Source organism: Drosophila tropicalis, unplaced genomic scaffold, assembly GCF_018151085.1.
Source record: "Drosophila tropicalis isolate 14030-0801.00 unplaced genomic scaffold, ASM1815108v1 contig_222, whole genome shotgun sequence".
Taxonomy (NCBI): domain Eukaryota; kingdom Metazoa; phylum Arthropoda; class Insecta; order Diptera; family Drosophilidae; genus Drosophila; species Drosophila tropicalis.
Genome location: NW_027172672.1, coordinates 427,442 through 450,531, shown reverse-complemented (window position 1 = coordinate 450,531; position 23,090 = coordinate 427,442). Strand labels below are relative to the sequence as shown.

At 43.7% G+C, this 23,090-nt stretch overlaps 1 pseudogene; it reads left to right on the top strand.

Annotated features, from left to right (window-relative positions):
- The first annotated feature begins 24 nt into the window (after nucleotides 1-24).
- Nucleotides 25-10,266, top strand: LOC137572150 (uncharacterized; annotated as a pseudogene).
- The last annotated feature ends 12,824 nt before the right edge of the window (nucleotides 10,267-23,090 follow it).

The window sequence follows — 23,090 nt, the reverse complement described above, 5'->3', positions numbered from 1 at the left end:
TGGCAGTTCAAAGTGTCCACTAAGATGGGGAAGGAGGATGCAGAACACGCAAAATTGACGAAACTGAGGTTTATCCAGCTCAACCTGAATCACTGCATCGCAGCTCAGGATTTGCTAAGCCAGACCGTGAGAGAGCATAAGCATAAGAAGGAGGCAACATGGACATCACACGCCACCGTCAAGGCAGCAATTTGGCTATGTGGAGCTAGCACACTGCGTCTAGACGTCTACAATCCTCGGAGGGCTTTGTCAGAGGAACGGTAGGTAACAGCTGGCTCTATAGCTGCTACCTAGCTCCCAGCCTGCCTCTAGAAAGCTTTTGTCGCATAATAAGCAACATGGTTTGCGATGCCAGAGATCGCCAGCAAATTGTCATCGGAGGCGATTTTAATGCCTGGGCCATGGATTGGGGTCGCACTGACTCGCGCGGCCGTATGCTTCTAGAGTGCTTTGCATCGCTAGACATCGAGTTGCTCAACGCGGGAACAGAACATACATTTAGGAGGCCCGGAGTTGTGTCGATTGTTGACTTGACTTTCGTGAGCGCATCGATCGCTAGAACAGCCAACTGGAGAATAAGCAACAAATATACCGCAAGTGACCATGAAGCTTTAGTCTATGATGTGGGTGGTCCCAGTCAACACCGGCATAGTCAGCCCACTCTAAAAAAGGCCTAAGACGGAGAGTCTAGACGTGAGCAGTTTCTGCAGCGTACTAAGTCGAGTGAGCACAGCCAGGACACGTAGCACCGAAGAGACTGTCGACTTTATTATGTCAACGGTTGAACGGGCATGCGAGGCAAGTATGTCAACCAGGAAGCCGTACAAACACCACCATGCCCCAGTGTGCTGGTGGAATGACCAAATCGCCGAATCACGTCGCGCATGTCACCGCGCCAGGAGGCTGTACCAGCGGGCTAGAGGGTCAGCAGACTTCCTCTGCTTGCAGCTTTTATACAAGCAGCGGAGAAAGGAGCTGAAAATTCGGATCACAGGCAGTACGCGTGAATGTTTTTTGTCGCTATGTGATACTGCCGAACAGGACCCATGGAATAAAACATACTAGATTATTGTAAGGCGCCTGCATGCGAACAGAACACTGCCCCCAAACAGACACAGTTCTGGTGCGGAATAAAGTCGATACCCTATTTCCCTACATCATAGAGATGACCAACCATACGCAGCAAACTAACGAGTCTTTCCTGATGTCCGACGAGTGTTCAACCTCAGAGTTAGCTCAAGCCATAGACGCATGATCTGGCCGCCTGCTCTTTGTATAGCACAACGCAGGTGACATCCTACATAATACCGTTCGTTGGTCCCCATGAATGTCCAAATTCAAAAAAATGTCCCAACCACTCTGCAACTGGACTGTTCCAAGAAAAGCAAAATCAGCAGCAGGAACAGGAGCAGGTAGAACGATTAGCTAATCTTGCAGACAATATCAAACTGGAAGGGGATGAGGATGTGGAACTTCTGCGAAATGAACTGCCGCAGCATATGCTGGCCGGTAGCCACGCAGACCAGCTGCAGCCGCAGCAGCCGGAAGAACCACCCGTCCAGCATTTTGATGCCACCGGCAAAAAAAAGGGTTTTTTTTTTTTTTTTTTTTGGGTCTCAAAAATTTTCTTTTTCCTTCTTGGGGGGGGGGGGGGAAAACCAATTATGGCCTTAATAGGGCCATTATTGGCTGATCAGATGGATCCATTTGCTTTGTGGGACTTAGTCCGAATTGTCCTATGATTGCCAGTACGGCTATTGAAAATGTCATGCCCCCCTTTATATGTTTGAAAGACTGTTTCCGAGAGACCCCGCGATATCGATCGCGCAGCTATGTATAAGTGAAAAGGTCAATATACTTATTTGCGAATATACATATGTAACTTTATTGGAACTTAACTACACGTCTGTACAGTGCCAAGAACAGAAGCCGACTCAATTTTCTCTCTGTTAAGCGCTGCCAGATCTCCTTATAAAACTAGGGATGCCAGATTGCCACTTTGATATGAACAGCTGGCGCTAATATCGAACACACCCCCACAAAGTTGCAATCTTAAATACAGCTTATTCCTAACGAAATGATACATTCATTATGTTTCTTGCCGCTTAAACCCTTCGTTAGGACGTCCGCCGCCATTAGTTCCGTAGGCATATACTCCACGGAAATATCACCACTCTTGTACATCGCTTGAATGAAGTGGTGACGCACGTCAATATGTTTTGTGCGTGGATGGAATCCAAAACCTTTGACCATATGTTGTGCGCTTTGATTATCATTAAAAATACGCACAGATCCACATTCTATACCGATTCTGTTTAGTAGGGCCTTCAGGTATAGAGCCTCCTTTACTGCCTCGGACATTGCCAAGTATTCTGATTCCGTACTAGACAATGCAACAGTACGTTGCTTTCGTGCCTCCCAGCTAATGGCGGCACCAGCCAATATAAACGCTTGGCCAGAGTAGGAGCGGCGGTCCGTTAAATTGCCACCCCAATCTGCATCGACCACGCCAAAAAGATCATCTCCTGTCTTTCTGAACATAAGTCCGGTCATCTTTGTGCCTTGAAGATAACGTAAAACGCGTTTTGACGCCTTCCAGTGCTCAGCTGTGTAACTTGAATTAAACTGGCTCAAGAAACTCACTGCATATGCTATGTCAAGACGAGTGGTTACTGAAAGAAACATTAAAGAACCTATTAATTTTTGATAAGGGTACTTTCCCATTTCGTCCTCATTAGATTCAGCCGGGCTCCGCAATGCTGATTTTGCCTCTATACACCTAGGTGTCGTTGCCGGCTTGCAATCTGTCATGCCGAATCTTTTCAATATGGCATCGATGTACTTCTCTTGGGATAGAAAAACGCTCTGCTGCTTTTTGATCTGATTAAATTCTATGCCCAAACAAGTATTTACTGCGCCAAAATCCTTCATTTTAAAAGTCTTCTTAAGATGCTCCTTCGTTTGCTGCAACCATTCCGGATGATTGGATGCTATTAGCAAATCATCGACATAAATCGTGACGATCAAAAGTTTTCCTTTTATCATTTTCACAAACAGGCAGGGGTCCTGTTCTGTGGCCTCTAGTCCGATTTCTTGCAGCTTCGTTGTCAGTTTACAATACCATTGTAGTCCGCACTGGCGTAGTCCATATAGAGCTCTTCTTATTAGACACACGGGATCTCTCATCTCAGTTATAGCTTTGCGCCATTGATTTGCTGCTCTCTTATACTCTGCGTCGGGGCGTTGTTGATTCGATCCCATAAGAGCTCCAGAGTTCACCTTTTGCATAAACTCGTTGAACTTTTCTGGAATATCCATGTATACCTTCTCTTCCAGTTCACCGTTGAGGTACGCTGTGACCACATCCATTTGATGGATCTCCATGTCATATTCAGCTGATAAGGCCGCTAGTAGTCTAACCGATGTAAATCGCGCCACGGGCGAATACGTTTCGTGAAAGTCTTCTCCTGGTTTTTGTGCATAACCCTTTGCAACTAAACGCGCCTTCGTTCGTCCTGTTGGAGTGCCGTTGTCCTTTGTTTGGAACACCATTTTGTTTCCAATCACCTTTCGGCCTTTTGGGCGCTCAACAATTTCCCAGGTCTTGTTGAGAATTTGAGCCATAAACTCATCTTCCATAGCTCTTGTCCAGTTCTCAGCATCGCCACTGCCTTGGGCTTCCTTGATGGTTACTGGATCATCTGTAGCTCTGCAAATGCCATTTCGCACTCCTCGAATAAATCCTCAGCTGAGTCTAGTTCATCCTGTTGACCAATGTGTTCGTCTGCCGAAACATTTCTTCCTTGTTGATAGACTTTCCGTGGCCTACCACGCTGACCAGTTCTTAGCAACTTTGGTCGTCCTCTGCCATGTCTCTCAGGTTGATTTACCTCTTCGGTATCATCCTCGTCGCTTGATGAACTTCTGTCAGTCTCATCCAATTGGTCACCTAGTGGAATATCTACGCCATTTTCTGGCTCTTCATAGAATTCTTGAAATTCGCTTTTGAATCCTGAAATATTCATAAATTTAACATCATTGCTTATTAAAACCTCGCGCCGTTTTGGTTGATACAGTCGATAGGCTTTCGACTCTGATGAATATCCCAATAATATACATTCCTCCGATCGTGACTCAAACTTGCCCTTGATTTTGCCCTTCATTAGTGCATACGCTTTTGTGCCAAATGTACGCATGTGTCTCACACTCGGAACTTTTGCAGTCCAATACGTGTATGGCAACTCTCCAGATAATCCTTTTGTGGGACATCTATTCCTGATATAGCACGCCGTGTTAATTGCCTCTGCCCAAAATGATGGTGGAGCGCCCGCTTGTTTCATCATACACCTGGCCATCTCTACCAGTGTACGATTTTGTCTTTCAGCTATACCATTCTGCTGGGGTGTGTGGGGCACAGTGAGTCGTCGGCCAATTCCATGCTCGCTCAAGTACTCATCGAATTTCTTGTTTCGATATTCCGTCCCATTGTCAGTCTGTAACATTTTTATATTGTGACCTGTAACATTCTCAACGAAAGATTTATATGATTTAAATACTTCAAAAACTTCAGATTTTTGCTTGAGAAAATAGACTGAACAATATCTGGAAAAATCATCTGTGAATGTGATAAAATACTTATATCCACTCATAGACTGAGTACGCATCGGTCCACACAGATCGCTGTGCACAATCTCCAGTGTCTGCTTTGACCTTTTCACCGTCGAGCTCTTGTAGGCATTTGCTGCCTGCTTTTCGCTTATGCAAATCTCACACTGCGATAGTTTTGCATTCTCCTTTATGTTCATACCATGTACCTTTCCGGCTTTGGCTAAACACTTCAGGTCAACCTCATTCAGATGACCCATACGGTAATGCCATAGATCTATTTCATTTCCTTCGTCACACACATTATTTGATTCGTGTTCCTCGGCATTAACGTAATACAGATTTCCGTATCTCTGAGCTCGAAACCAAACTTGCTTATTATTTTTCATAATAACTGCTTCATCCTTACGAAATATAACTTCGTATCCCTTGTTGGTAATTCGAGATACCGAAAGCAGATTTTGTCGTAGGTCAGACACATACAAAACTTCTTTTAAGGTAATTCCATTTGTATGCTGCTTCTCTTTCACTTCAATGTTGATCTCGCCGACGCCTTTCACCTCTGCGGTGTCGTTGTTGGCCAAATGCAATGTCTTATCACTACCTTTTACTTGATAAAATGCATTTTTGTTGGAACTCATGTGTGCGGTACAGCCACTGTCTAGACACCACAAGTTACTTTTTCTCTCCGCATTGTACGCACATTCCTCAACGTTGATCGCTTCGTTCTTCATTTGCCTTTTGTTCTCTTTTGGCTCTTCTCTCTCTTTCTTTGCATGCAGTCTCGCTTTAGTTGGACAGTTACGAGCGAAATGTCCGATCTTGTCACACGCAAAACATTTTCGTGTCTCTTTTTTCGTGCTTCCCTCTCTGTCGTTGCCTTTGCGGCGGTCGACGTATAACGCACTCTGCTCTTCGCGCGCTTTTTTGGCTTGTCGCGCTTCTGACTCCTCCAATATCTTCACACGCAAAATATCAGGGCTGGGCAATTCGTCACGTGTTTCTATTGCGCGTCGGAAAGTCTCATAGGTATCCGGTAAACTATACAATAATAGAATGGCGAGTAAGTCGTCGCCTATAGTTACCCCTATTTCTTTTAATTTCTTAACCGCGTCAAAGAAGTCATTTATATGGAGACGCGCATCACTACCCTCACACATACGGGATAGCGCCACTCGTTTGAGTAAACTGGCCTTTCATACCGGCCCCTTGGATTGAAATGTTTCCTCTAATTTCAACCAATAATCTCTTGCTGATGCACAGCTTTCAATTAGTCCCAATTCTGCTGTACTGATGGATAGCAAAATGTCTGCTCGAGCTTTTTCATCTTGTGTTTGCCACGCCGCTCGATCCGCTGCCGCTTCTGAGGCATACCTTGGAGCCGTTCACATATTGCCATAAATCGTTTTTCACGAGAATGGCACGCATTCGCAATTTCCACGTGTCATAGTTTTCCGCGTTGAGCGGTTCTATCTTTATGAGTGCACTTGCCATTTTGCACAGCTTTTGCATTCACTTATTGTCTTTTCAATTACACATATGGGTCTGGGCCCATAACCTGTTGGAAAGACTGTTTCCGAGAGACCCCGCGATATCGATCGCGCAGCTATGTATAAGTGAAAAGGTCAATATACTTATTTGCGAATATACATATGTAACTTTATTGGAACTTAACTACACGTCTGTACAGTGCCAAGAACAGAAGCCGACTCAATTTTCTCTCTGTTAAGCGCTGCCAGATCTCCTTATAATACTAGGGATGCCAGATTGCCACTTTGATATGAACAGCTGGCGCTAATATCGAACATGATATGCAAGGATAATACCTTCGATGGAGTTATGCTATTGATTACATTCTCGTTGAGGCATAATCAATTATTGCTAGAGCAGAAAGCCATTAAGTATGTCTATCCCGGTGACAGTTCAGCCACCACGCGGGAGGGAGCTTGGCAGTTTGTTATGTCTGTGCATGGTAGGCAACATCATAATCAGCAGCAGGGGGATGCCAGTGTCGAAGCCCAGCAAAGCAATAGTTCGGATCCGGCATCTGACAGCAGCCAGTTGGAAGACGACATATTCGCCCCACCTGCACTCCGCCGCCGCAGCCTCCATGGCAGCGTCTAGTTTGGGATCATTTGTGACTATGGATTCGCCATCGGTGACACCAGAGCCCTTGGGTCATACCACTGGATCCTTCTATACTATACAGAGTTTGCGGAACACTTATTTTCTTAGTGCTTTACATTGCAGCAGCCACAGTTTGACAGTGCACCTCATCGACATCAATCTAAAGCCTTTGTTTGTCTACAAGATACCCAAACATAGCCAGGAAATACTCATAAGCTCCAACATACTATATGGCATACACTACGTGGATTAGCATAATCGCAGTGATTCGGCCATATCGACGGCAGCTTCAGAGAAGGATAGAGTCCCCACAGTTGTCACAAAAAGTGATACAACTAGCGCAACTACAACTACAAGTTCAAGTTTGGATCAAAGTGAAATGCCAAGCAACGCAATTTATGCTGTTAGCGTAATAAGCAGTGCCATGGCCTCCTTACATACATCCGATGAAGATCGCTTTAATACTCTGGCTCAGATTGGACTCTTTCGCTTCGAGCGGGAAACTGTGCTGCATCTGTATCAAATGTCGCAATATCGCAATGCCGTCGGCCAATGTGAGACTCTCACTAAAGATGAAAAGGCCAAAGCCTTTGAAATTAAGGACATACACACGCCCATGGACTATGTGCAGTTTTATGAAACAAGCGATATGAGTGATGGAAATTATGCAATCAGAGTTCCCAAAGATTAACTATGATCCATGCTATGTGATTACAAATAAAAATGTCTATGCCATACAGCTTAGAAAAGAGCCTTTTGAACTGTTTTTGGATGCGGCCCTGAAGAGTGAATGGAATCAGTGCAGGGACTTTTGATTGAGCATTGTATTGAATTCGCTGAAGATTATCTATTACGACGCAAGAAAATCACACAAGCTCTGCTTACCTACAATATAGCCAGGGTAAAAACCATTCGAACGGCTTTAAAATTGGCCATGTATGGACATACATGAGTGAAATGGCTTTAAAGTCTACATATTTGCTGCGCTCACGATACTTGTGTCATCCGATGCTAAAGAGCATGCAGAAGGATATCACCTATCGGCACTCGGAGGATGTGCACTCATTGCAAATAGATAATCAGGGTGATTTGAATTCCTGTGTCAATCAATCTGTGACTATCATTATGGTGTGGATGATTCAATAAGCTCATTGCAAATGTCACCCTCATCGCAATTTGGCCGATTTGTTGCTCATTACTCTAGCTGAAAAAACAGTTAATGATAAGAATTATTTGCCATTATGGAATTTCCTGGTTACCAATAGCAAATATCACACCAACATGCCCAGCATTGTCCTTTGCCAATGTGGTCTTTTTTCGGCAGCTTTTATCTTGGCGAGAGTTCGTGGTGTTTGCCTGGACACGTTTAATTCATTAATTAGTGTGGTGGCTCAGGAATTCGGCTGGTATAATGAACTCAATGTTTGTCTGTATAATCTTAGCGAGCCACTGTTTATGGGAACAATTGGTTACTTACCACAAGTTTCAATGGACTACTTCGCCTTTGTTCAGGAGAAAATTAAACACATACGTCCGTGCGTGTTGCAGCGTCTGCCTGCGCAGCTGAACCCTTTTGCTCCAGCCTTGCGTCCCATTGTATCGCACAGTACTTGCAATTTGAGTTCAAATGACAATAAATCACATCTATTCGAGTTTTGTAAGAGCCTTATCGAGACTTATCTATCCGTGCTAATCCATATGGAATCGCAGCGTGTTAAACATGTTCCATTGTGAATGCCCTCTCCACTTTTCGCATCAACTATGAAAACAATCAGTTCGCCATTGAATCATCACGTTTTAAACCAATCTCGGCTGGTTGTGTTTAGTGTGCCTGTGTGGTAGATGGTGTCGCCTATTTCTGGGGTTCCAGTGGAGTTCCCTGCTGTTATAGTGCTCAAAAGTCCACAGAGCCCCCAGAACCAGCGCATACTGTAAAGAGTCTAGATCTACTTGCCCAGCTCGATTTGGAAGTACATGCCTTGAAATGCGCTCGTCAGCATACGCTTGTGGTCAACAATAATGGGCTCTATGCCATGGGCAATAATAATCTTGGCCAATTGGGGGTTTTTTTTTTTTTTTTTTTTTTTTTTCTTTCTTCAAGTTTTAACGCTTAACTAACATAAAACATAGCATAAAAGAACAAAATTTGATTCGGTATGGATGAAAAGCAGGGTGCTGACTACTCCGGAACTGCTAGTGTGCATTGCGTTGAAGAACCGTGCACTATAGTTCTGACCTAATCCGTTCTTGCCTCCGTTGCTCTCTCATGACCTTTGCTGCAAAGTCGTTTACTGCCGTCCAAATTTCCGCGTCTTCTAGCATCTTTCTCACCAGGTTGGAGGGTGTGGCACCCCCACCTAGCATGGTGTTTAGGAATCTCCTTTCAGCGTCGTATTTTGGGCAGTAGAAAACAACGTGTTCAGCGGTTTCGGAGATGCCACTCCCACAACAGCTGCACTCGTCTGTGGTTTCGTGCCCGAAACGTTTTAGGTAACTTCTGAAGCAGCCGTGTCCGCTCAATATTTGCGTCAAATAAAAGTTTACTTGACCATGACGCCTCTTGATCCACGCCTCAATGTTTGGGATCAGTTTCCAAGCCCACCTGCCCTTAGTCGAGGCATCCCAGCGACTCTGCCACCTACCGAGGCATCCATGCCATTGCGAACTGCGCTCCGCTTGACGTGCTGGTGCGTTTGAGGTCTCCTCTCGGCGACTAAAAATGCCTTCTGCCATTGTTACTGGCTCGGCTATAGGCAACAGTCCCGCAATAACGAGGGCAGCTTCGTCCGAAATAGTGCGAAAGGCACTACAAACTCGAATAGCGCATAACCTGTGAGTTGCCTCTAAGCAGAGCCGCAGATTTGACGACGCTTGTTAGCAGCATCCTCTTCCCTTGTTTCGGTCCCCTCGTGTTGAGTAGAATGCGCGACAGGGCTCGAGCCGATACAGCTGCCTTCTCGTTTACGTAGGCTAGGTTTTTCTTAAAACTTAGCCTTGTGTCTATCATTACCCCTAGGTACTTGATAGCCAACTCTTATTTTAGCAAGCTCCACCTTTTTTGCGGCTGCTGACAAGCACCGTTTCTGTCTTGTGCGCTTCGAACGCAAGGCCTGTTGTCGAAAGCCAGTTGCCAACTTTACTGATAGCTCTGTTGCATTTTTCTTGTGCTACTTCGACTTCCTTAGCCACCACCACGAGTGCTAAGTCATCCGCGAATCCGATTATGTGCGTATCGGAGTCAAACTCGAGTCGTAGAACGCCGTCGTACATCACATTCCATAAGAGGGGACCGAGAACGGATCCCTGTAGAACTCCAGCTGTCGCTACATTCTCCATGACACCGTCATCTGGATGGTACCGGATTCGTCTGTCTGCGAAGTAGCTACGTACACAATTGACCAGGTATTGATGGACTCCAAAACCCAGTAAGACATCTATTATCCGGTCACCTATATATAGGTCACCACCGGCAACTATGGCTTTGTTGAGACGCACGCTGATGATATACTCGAGAACTTTGCCGGCCGTGTCTAGGAGACAGATTGGCCTATACGAAGACGCCTCTCCGGGTGGTTTTCCTGGCTTCGTAAGTAGCACAAGATCATTGATTTTCCGATCAGCAATATGGATTTAGGAGAACCAGATCCACGATAGATGCCATCCAAAAAGTGGTAGATTTCGCGGCTGAGGCAATAGCGGGTAGCAGATGGAGGGGCGGGTCCAAAAAAACCTGTCTGGTGGTGACACTGGATATAAAAAATGCGTTTAATTCCGCTGGATGGGGCCAGATAATAGATGGCTTAATGGGTACCACACAGATGGCAGTGTCATGGAAAAGGTAGCTACAGCTGGAGTTCCACAGGGATCCGTTCTCGGTCCCCTTTTATGGAATGTGATGGCGTTCTACGACTCGAGTTTGACTCCGATACACAGAATCGGATTCGCGGATGACGTAGCACTCGTGTCTGAGGAGATCCAAGAAGCACAAGACCAACAGAGCTATTAGTAAAGTTAGAAACTGGCTTTCGACAACAGGCCTTGCGTTCGAAGCCCACAAGACAGAAACGGTGCTTGTCAGCAGCCGCAAAAAGGTGAAGCTTGCTAAAATAAGAGTTGGCGATTCAGAGATTACCTCAAATAGGGCTATCAAGTACCTAAGGGTAATGATAGACACAAGGCTAAGTTTTAAGAAAAACCTAGCCTACGTAAACGAGAAGGCAGCTGTATCGGCTCGAGCCCTGTCGCGCATTCTACTCAACACGAGGGGACCGAAACAAGGGAGGAGGATGCTGCTAACAAGGGTCGTCAAATCTGCGGCTCTGTATGCAGCACCTGTCTGGGCCAAAGGTATGACTGCTAAGAGCTACAGACAAGGCTTAGAGGCAACTCACAAGTTATGCGCTATTCGAGTTTGTAGTGCCTTTCGCACTATTTCGGACGAAGCTGCCCTCGTTATTGCGGGACTGTTGCCTATAGCCGAGCCAGTAACAATGGCAGAAGGCATTTTTAGTCGCCGAGAGGAGACCTCAAACGCACCAGCACGTCAAGCGGAGCGCAGTTCGCAATGGCATGGATGCCTCGGTAGGTGGCAGAGTCGCTGGGATGCCTCGACTAAGGGCAGGTGGGCTTGGAAACTGATCCCAAACATTGAGGCGTGGATCAAGAGGCGTCATGGTCAAGTAAACTTTTATTTGACGCAAATATTGAGCGGACACGGCTGCTTCAGAAGTTACCTAAAACGTTTCGGGCACGAAACCACAGACGAGTGCAGCTGTTGTGGGAGTGGCATCTCCGAAACCGCTGAACACGTTGTTTTCTACTGCCCAAAATACGACGCTGAAAGGAGATTCCTAAACACCATGCTAGGTGGGGGTGCCACACCCTCCAACCTGGTGAGAAAGATGCTAGAAGACGCGGAAATTTGGACGGCAGTAAACGACTTTGCAGCAAAGGTCATGAGAGAGCAACGGAGGCAAGAACGGATTAGGTCAGGACAATAGTAGGTGCACGGCTCTTCGACGCAATACACACTAGTAGTTCCGGAGAAGTCTGCACCCTGCTTTTCATGCATACCGAATCAAATATGTTCTTTTATGTTATGTTTTTTCTGTTAGTTAAGCGTTAAAATTTAATAAAAAAAAAAAAATGAAGTAAGTCGACTTGCCGACTTGGTTATACCATACACCAGGTGAAGCAAATATTTGAAATTCCAAAAACAAATGTATGTCTATTAAATTGTTTTTACATGCTTCATACTATGTGCTATCTCGCTCACTCTACAAACACACGAGCACTCTAGCGCCGCCGCTAGAAAACGGAAAATTTTGGCCTTGTGGACCGCTTAGTAAAATACGTTCATACGCATATTTTGCATGTTTCTAGTCCGATTTCAATCAAATTTGGTAGTTTGGTAGAAATAGATAAGATTGTTGAGGATCGAGTTGATTGCGTTAAATTATAAGTTTATATTTATTAAGTGTCCTTACACTTTCAAGGGCGAAAAAGGCAGAAGAAGCATATACAGAGTTACAAAGGATCTTATATCGATAACCTGCAAGCTTAGTACAATCGATATAGCCAGGGATAAATACAGGGCTGCAAATATGATTCTGTCTGCCAATTACAATTTCTTTCTTTGTTTAAATTCAATAACTTAACACAATGATTATGCTTTTGCCTAGACAAATTTTTCGTTAATATATCAGCTACCATGTCCTTAGTTGATATATAGTCCAGATCAATATCGCCGCTTGTAACAACTTCTCGAACGAAATGATGTCTGATGTCAATGTGTTTTGAACATAAAACACAGGATTTTTTGCCAGAGATTGAGCACTCAAATTGTCTCCGAACAATTTCGTAGATGTCCCAGCGTCTCCACATCCAATCTTAATCAACGATCGCCTCAAATCCAAAGCCTCTTTCGCCGCTGAAGACATAGCCTCTGTGCTGCTCAACGCCACACTGCATTGTTTTTCTGACTTCCAGGAAATAGGGCCACCTGCTCAGAAAAACACGTACCCTGTGTACGATTTGGGGTTGCTCACATCACAGCCCCAATCTGCGTCAGCGTATCCTGTAAGAGCATCTCCACACGATCGGTAGTGAAACTGAAGATTCTTCGTTGCCGCCAAATGCCTCATAACATGCTTCATTGCTGCAACATGTTCGCTGTGAGGTTCCTTATTCCTTTGCGATAATTTGATAACAGAATGGTAGATATCAGGCCTTGATGTTAATGCAAGCCACATCAATTTTCCGATTGCTGACTGATACATTGTCACATCCTGTATGGCGCACTCGAATTTCATCGCAATCTTTGCCTTAATTGCGATCAAGTCATCCATCTTTTGGCAATCCATAAGAAAATCATCTACATATATTAGTACCAAACAAAGTCTACCTTTTATATCCTGCTGATAAAGGCACGGCTAGTTCTTGCAAGAAGTGAATCCAAGATCACATAGTGCTGCATTCAACTTGGCATTCCACTCCCATCCTGCTTGTTTCAATCCATATATAGCTTTATTCAGCCTCAACACCTGTTGTGAATTTGCCTTGTCCACATATCCCTGAGGCTGCCTCATATGCAGCCGTTGCAGATATAGTTTCAGCTCCGCTGCTATAGCCAAAACTAGCCTTAACTTGCATCGCATCATCAAATCTCTCTGGTAAATCCAGTTCCTTCACATGTAACTTGTTTACACGATTGTATATTTTCTTGGGACGTCCTGGCTTGCCGGTGCGAATCAAACGTGGCCTTCCAGGACCGATCTGTCCTTCCTGCTGTATCTCTTGTTCCGGTTCTTGTTCTGCCGCTTGGCCAGCTTTATCATCGCTCTGCTCTAAACTCTCATTATCGAAAACGTCAGCGAAAACGATTTCCTTATTTTCCAGATCATATCTACTTGATTCGTCCCACCGCATTTCCAAACCTGTAAGTGTTTGTGCTGGACCTGGGGATTCAAAAATTGAAACCACATCATTCGGATCCTTGAACATTACATCCTGTTTCTCAACGACCTCTCGCTTTTCTTTGTCATCCAACCTGTATGCTTTTGATACCAGTGAATATCCTACGACTCGATATTCTATGCCCTTGGCCTGAAACTTGCTTCGTCGTCTTTTATTTAATGCAACTACTATTGATCCAAAAATGCGCATACCCTGCACATTGGGTTTCCTTCAAGTCCATGCCTGACAAGGTGTCATACCAACTAAAGATGCTGTTTGTGATCTGTTTCGAATGTATCATGCTGTCATTATTGCCTGTGCCCAGAGAAACTCCTGCATATCCGCGTGTACAAGCAAACATCTAACCATCTATTCTGTTGAGGGCTATATGGAACCGTCAACTGACGCACAATTCCATGATCCTTTAAGTACCCATCAAAACGCCTGTTGATGAATTCTCGGCCGTTGTCACTTCTTATTGCCTTCAATTTTTGGCCAGTCTGTCTTTCAGACATATCTTTAAGTTTCACGAATTTCTCGAATACTTCACCCTTCGATTTTAGACAATAAGCAAATATTCGTCTCGACATGTCGTCTATGAATGTCCAGAAATATCAAGAGCCGACAACCGACATAACATTCGTCTCCAACCCTGGTAAGTGCAAAAAACATTTTTCAGTTTCAGCTCACAAAATCCTGTTTGTCCAAGCACGTCACCTGTGCCAACTGCTTTTATGACGTGGTTGTTGGCCAATACAACATCTTCCTCATGCGCAACATAATTCGCAAACATACTGCGCATGCCACATAAATGACCCGTTGCTCCCGAATCAACACACCATCTCGAAACATCTAGATTTCCTGCCTGTGCCTAAGCTAGGTTTGACACTCTCTCGTTACTCGTGCGATCTCCTTCTTCTTCCAAATTCTCTGCACAATTATTTTCAACAAAGATTAATTAGTCTGCCGATTTTTTTTTTTTTTTTTTTACGTTTAATATATATATTTGTTGAATCTACTCTTAAATTAGAGCCTAACAACAAGTTTGAGATATTTTTCTTAGTCTAGTACTTAAGATAAATCCTGGGGATTTTGCAGGCGGCCCTAATCACTTGTTATTGGAGTAGTCTGTCATATCTTTTAAGACGAGTTCTATTATTAGTTCGCGTAAGGAAATTGGAAAGAACATTTGGGTGTGCATCCAGTTTCGCAGAATACTTTAGTTGTTGACTACCTATTTCAGATTTTACGCTAGGTATATTTAGATCGTTTTGAATGTTGTCGTTCCGTATATACCACGGGGCCCCCGTGATTGATCTTAAAATCTTCGACTGCGCTCTTTGTATAATATCGACATTGCTGGTACTTGCATTTCCCGATAGTACGGCTCCGTAAGTCCAGATGGGTTTCAGTACGGAGTTGTATAGGAGGACTTTATACTCCAGACGTAGAGGGGACCGAGCATTGATGATCCAATGTAGGCTACTCGCTTTCAGTTTAAGCTGTGACTTTTTTGCTTCGATGTGCTTGCGCAAAGTTAGTCTTCTGTCTAGGTGGATGCCATCCACGGCTTGAGGAACTGGTACGTTGTTTAGCATTAGAGCTGGACAGTTTCTTCTGTTAAGCGTAAATGTAACATGTTTGCATTTCTGCTCATTGACCCGGATACGCCAGGTTGCTAGCCATTCCTCTACCACCTTGAGGTGTTCCTCTAATTTTGCAGAGGCTTGTATTGGGCATTTGGATCTGCTGAGGATTGCCGTGTCATCGGCAAAAGTGGACGTTGTAAGTCCTAAACTCGTTGGTAAGTCTGCAGTGTACAGTAGGTAGAGCAATGGGCCGAGTTCACTGCCTTGCGGTACACCAGCTTTGATTTCAAAATCAGCCGAGACGGAGCTATTACATCTTACAGCGAATTGCCTATTGTAAAGGTAAGATTCCATGAGTTTGTGGGTGTACTGTGGCAGTTTTTGCCGGATTTCATCAGACCCTCCAGCCAAACTCTATCGAAAGCCTGGGCAACGTCGAGAAAGACAGCCGCACAGTATTCTTTTAGTTCGAATGCTGTTCGTTTTTCGGATGTTATGCGATTGACTTGTTCAATTGTACCATGTTTTTCGCGGAAGCTGAACTGATGTGAAGGGATTGTGTTCTCCGATGCCAGAAATGAGTTTAGTCAGATCTGCAGGACCTTTTCAAAAAGTTTCGAAAGACATGGCAGCAAACTAATTGGCCTATAGGATGATGGCTGGGTTTTGTCCTTTCCCACTTTAGGAATCATGATGATAGTGGACCTTTTCATGTTCTTGGGAAGTAGCCAATTCTTATTGTAGCGTTGAACAGTTTGCAAATGTATTGTATGGCAATGATAGGGAGTTCCAGGATCATTTTCGGTGTGATTAGGTCATGGCCAGGGGCTTTTTTTGGCTTTATGTGGTTTTTAATAACTGCAGTGATCTCGTCTGATTGGAGTTCCGAGTACTCACTATCCGTTAGTGTGCTCGGAGGGGGAAGTACAGATGAGTTTGATGTTGGATTTGGCTGGAAAACCATTTTAAGATGTGTGGCAAATACGGATGCCCTCTCTTCGTCACTGCGTGCCCATCCACCGGTTGGACTCTTTATCGGTGAAATTGTCTCTGTAGGAGCGCTTAAAGTTGGGTGGGCTTTCCACAGAGGATGTTTAGTGCTGGTTGGGCTGAGCTTTTCTATGTATTTTCTTTGAGACCAGCTTTCCTCTTGTCTTAACGCCTTGGAGAGGTTGCGATTAGCATGCCTTCGGCGAAGTTTTGCTGCTGGTGAGCGAGTAATCTGCCATTCTCTTCTTAGACGTCGTTTTTCCGTTACTAATTGTTCTATCCGCCGGTTCGTAGACCTGTCAACAGGTTTAGTGTAAGAAGAGGCAGGTGGAGTAGATACTCTTGCTGCAGCTGCCATCATAGACTCAAGTGCAGAGACGCACATATCAATGTCCTCTGCAGCATCCAGTTTCGGCGAACAGTCAATGTGGGCACTCATGTACATTTTAAATTTAAGCCAATTTGTTTTGTTGTTTGTAAGCCTATATGGGCGATCAAGTACTTGAGGTCTTGTTAATAGTGTGAATAGTACTGGAGAGTGATCGGAAGTTAAATCTAGCAGTGTATCCGAAGTGATCCGATTACGCGGAATACTCTTGGTTATTGCGAAATCAATCAAGTCAGGCACTTTCTGTGGATCTGTGGGCCAATAAGTAGGCCTACCAGGTGAGACGCAATCCATCGTATTGACTATTGTGTTGTACAACTGCTTGCCTTTAAGATTCATCAGGCGAGACCCCCAGTGCGTATGTTTGGCGTTATAGACCCCTGCTGCAATGAAGAGATCTCCGAGTGTGTTAAAGAAATCGGTAAATTCCTTTTCAGAGATTGAGAAGCGTGATGGGCAGTACAGGGCAACCAATGTAGTATTGCCGCAGCTGGTTTGGACGGTTATAGCAGTTGCTTGTAGGTGCTGTGTTTCAAATCTGTTGAGGAACGAGTGTTTTATACGGTTTTTGATTAGGATACCAGTCCCGCCATGAGCTTTTCCGTCTGGATGGTTTGTTGCATAGAAGGTATATTTTGGTATTTGAAAATTATTTTTTGATGTTAAATGTGTTTCCGAAATCAGCAAAACGTCGATTTCACTTGAGTCTAGGAATAGTTGCAGTTCATTTTTGTGCTTGGAGATGCCGTTAGCATTCCAAAGACATAGACGTAGGGAAGCCATTGTTTATTCTCGATAAGCTTCTGGATAAGCAGGTTTTGATTCCGCATCAGTTCGTGCATACAGTTTTGCATGAACGTTATAAAAGTGGTCATGTTTTGATTGAGTGAGATCAATAGGGCCTCTAAGCCACTTGGAGTTTGCTGGCCAAGCTCTGGTGCGCTAGGTTGCGGATTCTGTAGATGGTGGAGTGACGGGGTCTCTTTTGCGGGCTCCGTCTGTCCAGTTCGGAGCACACTAGCGAAGGATACACTGTAGCAGGCATGTTAAATGATCTAACAGTCTTGGCGAAGAATACCTCCGGTGTAGTTTTGGAGGCGTTGACCAGCTGGGGGTTTGCGCCCGTTTAGGTGAGATTTAAGACAGGACATCCTCTGTAGTTGGCCGTGTGGTTCCCTCCACAGTTACTGCATAGTCTCAGTGCAACATTGTTTCTGTCCTTGGTGCAAATGCCATCTCTATGATGTTCGCCGCAGCCAACACACACTGACCTAAGATTGCAATTGTTAGAGGTGTGGTTGTATTCCTGGCAGTTTTTACACTGCGGTGGTTGGTGTCTGTTATGGGGCTCCTCTACGGTGATTCTTCTGTGCAATAGGAGCTGTAGGTTGTAGATTGGGTGCACTTCATTTGGCTTCGACCGCTTTGCAGTCTGCCGAATTTGAATGCGATAGTGGAAGTGGGCGTGGCAAAATTTTTAAATGGCCAATATCTGCACGTCTATTAAGCTAGACTACATACCAAATATAATGTCGGTAGCTATCATAGTTTATAAGGAAATAAGTTTTATGTAAATTCCGGTGGCGGAAGGGGGGCGTGGCAAAGAGTTTAAACAATTGGTTTCTGCGCGTTAACTAAAGAAAAATATAAACCAATTTTGATGTCTCTAGCTGTTCTACTTTTTTAAGAAAAATAGTTTTATGTGATTCCTGGTGGCGTAAGGGGGCGTGGCCAAAATTTTAATTAACTCCATACATTTACAAACTACACGAGTATACATACCAAATAGTGGCTCTAGCTTTTAAAGCCTCCGAGATCAGCTTGTTCATACAGACTGGCGGACGGACAGACGGACATGGCTAGATCGACTCGGCTGTTTATCCTGATCAAGAATATATATACTTTATAAGGTCAGAGAAGCTTCCTTCTGCCTGTTACATACATTAAAAAAAAAAAAAAAAAAAAAAATAAAAAAAAAACAGTTTATTTAGCGTTGCGTATGTGTGTGTATGCATGTGCTCTGTTGTTTTGATGATGACATAGTAGGCAGCAGGCAGCGGTGCCGGCAGAGCTGGGAGCAGGGCCAATTTATGTTGACTGTAATGTGTGTTCTATTTATCCGATCAGATTAGAATTTTGGAATCTGAGTTTTTATATCCAATACTAATATCGTAGTAAATTTCATGGGGATAGTCCACTTTTTTTGTGAAAATGTTTTTTCTAGAGCTATATGATATAGTGGTCCGATCCTTACCCTAAAATTATAGCTAAAATTCTTTATCATTTAAACTTGTCCATATAAATATAAAACCTCTTTAGGGGAGAAATGATAAAAGATTGTGTTTAGTGGTGGTTTACAAAAGCTTAAATAAAAAATTAAATGCAGACAAATTTTCCTTGCCAAGAAAAGATTATATTCTTGAACAATAAGGCAGAGCCAAATATTTTTCTTGTCTTGACCTTACTTCAGGTTTTCACCCAAAAAGAGACCTAATGTTCTTTTCCACAGATAAAGGCTCATATCGATTTAAAAGGTTACCATACGGTATAAAAATAGCCCCGAATTCATTCCAACGAATGATGACCTTTTTCTTCTCGACGATGGCAATTTTAAAATTATCCAAGACTATCCAACTCCAAAAGATCCTAATCAAGTACAGAACAGCACTAGTTAATCCACCGATTCTGTAGTATCCAGATTTCAAAGGAGAATTTCGCATCACAACCGATGCCAGTAAATTCGCTTGTGGATCAATGCTCAGTCAAGAATATGGCAAACAACAGTTACCAATAGCATATGCATCCCACGCGTTTAACTTGGTAAATAAATCAACAATTGACAATTGATATAGTACACTGTGCTATATCATATTTTAGACTATACATATATGCAACAAAATTTTTTGTAAAAAGCGACCAACGTCCACTATCATACCTATTTTCTATGAAAAACCCACCATCAAAACTAATGAGAATGATGATACATTTAGAGCAAAATGACTGTAGAGTATCTGAGAAAAAATAAAACTATTCAGCCTATGCATTGTCTCTTATGAATTTCAATGATATAAAATCAACCCAGCATCAGGCTGAAAATAAAAATAGTTCTGGCAAAGAAAACAATTAACACGTTTGACCATGCTTTTAATGAAATAATCGATTTAGATCAATTTTTACAGCTTAAAAAGGTACTGATAGCACTAGTTTGAGAAGGTACCAATAGTCTTTAGACGACAATTTATTTAACAGCTGCAGCATTACAGACTTCAAAATTGAAGGATCCAAAATAAAAATGTTCATTATAGCACTCACTCCTAGATTGAAAAGCCTTATAAATGACGACGAAAAGCTTGCAATAATGCATAAATATCACGATGACCCAAACTGTGGTGGCCACCCAGGAATAGCACGATATGCACGTCTATTAAACTTACTTGTAGACAAACTTGTCTACATACCAAATTTAATGTCGGTAGCTATCATAGTTTTTAAGAAAATCAGTTCTATGTAAATTCCGGGGGCGGAAGGGGGCGTGGCAAAGAGTTTGAACAATTAGTTTCTGCGCGATAACTAAAGAAAAATATAAACCAAATTTGATGTCTCTAACTGTTCTACTTTTTAAAATAGTTTTATGTGATTCCTGGGGGCAAAGGTGGGCGTGGCAAAAAATCCCATTAACTCTATACATTTACATACTACACGAGTTTACATACCAAATTTGGTGGCTCTAGCTCTTATAGCCTCCGAGATCATACAGACGGACGGACGGATAGACAAACATGGCTAGATCGACTCGGCTGTTGATTCTGATCACGAATATATATACTTTATAGGGTCGGAGAAGCTTTCTTCTGCCTGTTTATTTAAAAATCAGGTAGCTTCAGAACTATATAAGCTTCTAGGAATTTACCACGTCACTTCCACAGCATATCACCATCAAACTTTAGGAACCATCGAATGAAATCATAGAACATTCAATGAATATCTTAGAAGGTATATATCTTCAGATAAAACAGACTGGGATACATGTCTTAAATATTATATTTCTTGCTACTATGACATCCAATAAGATAGATCCGGTGTACAACATTGAAGCTTACGACAAAGCAGTTATTTATACATTAGAACTCGAATATTAGAAGAAAAACACAAGGTAGTCAATCAAAATATCTATAATAAGAAAGTAAATACTATTATAATATCGATAGGAGATCTAGTACTTGTAAGGAATTAATCAGAACATAAGTTAGATAGTAGATACAAAGGCCTAAGCCCATATCTTATGTTATAAGAAAGTTAGTATAGATAGAAGGAATAATTTTTTTTTTTTACCGTTTAATATATATTTGTTGAATCTACTCTTAAATTAGAGCCTAACAACAAGTTTGAGATATTTTTCTTAGTCTAGTACTTAAGATAAATCCTGGGGATTTTGCAGGCGGCCCTAATCACTTGTTATTGGAGTAGTCTGTCATATCTTTTAAGACGAGTTCTATTATTAGTTCGCGTAAGGAAATTGGAAAGAACATTTGGGTGTGCATCCAGTTTCGCAGAATACTTTAGTTGTTGACTACCTATTTCAGATTTTACGCTAGGTATATTTAGATCGTTTTGAATGTTGTCGTTCCGTATATACCACGGGGCCCCCGTGATTGATCTTAAAATCTTCGACTGCGCTCTTTGTATAATATCGACATTGCTGGTACTTGCATTTCCCCATAGTACGGCTCCGTAAGTCCAGATGGGTTTCAGTACGGAGTTGTAAAGGAGGACTTTATACTCCAGACGTAGAGGGGACCGTGCATTGATGATCCAATGTAAGCTACTCGCTTTCAGTTTAAGTTGTGTAAGGAAGCTCTGGCTGGGGAAAATTCTCAGTCCCAGAGTCCAGTCTACAGAACATTTATTTGATCTGGAGACCTTGACGAGTGTTAGGATAAGGGACCGAGACCACCTGAAGGGGAGGAAAGGGAAGGGAAAGGAGTAGAAGGAGAGTCCAAGAGGAGTAGCAACGACTGATGTCGTCTGCCAGACGCTTGGCCAAGATCCGTTGCCTCTTGAACTGGGAAAAGGAAGCGTGAAAGGAAATGTTAGTGGGGTTATTAGACAGGGATGGTGAAGAGGAACTGCAACGACTGATCTCGTCTGCCAAGCGAAGCCCGCTTGGCCGAGATCCGTTGCCTCCTCACCTTGAGTGACTGAGCCTAGGGACCAGCGACTGACTTCGACTGCAGGAGAATAACTCATCCTGCCGAAGTCCGCTGATCCTTTGGCTCCACTCAAATAGTTAAGTGGGCAAGGAAAAGGGAAGGAAAAGGGTATACGAAAGTTCAGTGCCGAATAAAGAAATAATGCAGGGTTAGATTAAGTGATCATGTTGTAATATTTATTAATATTTAATTAATCCTAAACATATTTGGAAATCTGGGTCCCTACCGCACTCAAGTAGAAATAATAGGGGGACTTTGGTCACGGGCTCACCTGCTATTCCTAAAGGATCTCTCTCTGTTACTCGGTCTCTAGTCTTGGTTTTTTCTTGGTTGCACTTGTTGGTTTACTCTCACTGTTTCGCAATGCGACTGATCACTCACGTGGCTACTGGCGAAGTGATTTTCTCCTAATTCTAGCTCTCTGTTCAAACCCACCCTTGCTCTGCCTACTTATGTCCTAACGGTGAAAACATTCGATGCGTCTTGTGCTTTGGCACGCGTCACGATCGCCGTCTCTCTTTCACTTTCAGTTTTCTCATAGTCTCTTTAGCGTCGCCATGCAGCGCAGCGTGCGCAGTCGGGAGGTTGTTCTCTCCGCGACGCGTCGACGCTGCAGCCGCATCAAGACGGTAGTTAGAAAGAGAGAGAGGCGGCGATCGTAAATATTGCCTATCAAAAAAAGGAATTACAGTTAGTTTTCGTGTTGAGGTATTTAATGTGCCCTCCATGGGCGTATGAAAAATAAAAGTAACAATACAGAGGGGCCCCACATGGGCGTAGTTTAAGCAGCAATGGAAATGTGACTCGTCACACGGTGTCCCTACTTCGACCGGACGAAACGGATCGTGACTCGCCCATGTAGCTTGATTTCGATGCGGAACAGATGCTCTTCCGCCCACATGAGGAAGCGGTGGCTTCGGCGGGGTCCTTCTTGATGGATTACCGCCACCCGGTCTCGTATCTCAGCGGGCACTCGCCTATCCGGGGTGTTGACGATCCATTCTGGCGGTGTGATGACCCAATTGGAAGCCGCGGTGGATGGCCTCCGGCACATAAATTGCCGTAGATCGGCGCAAAGGACCTCGCGACGTTAGCCCAAGGCTGGCGTGAGTTGGTGTGGTAGCGGTCTCGTTTGTTGGGGCGAGCACTGGTCGGGGGCGGGGCCCAGAGAGATCCAAAGGCATCTCCTCGTTGACAGGTGGACACTCACGGACCTGACGGTTGGGG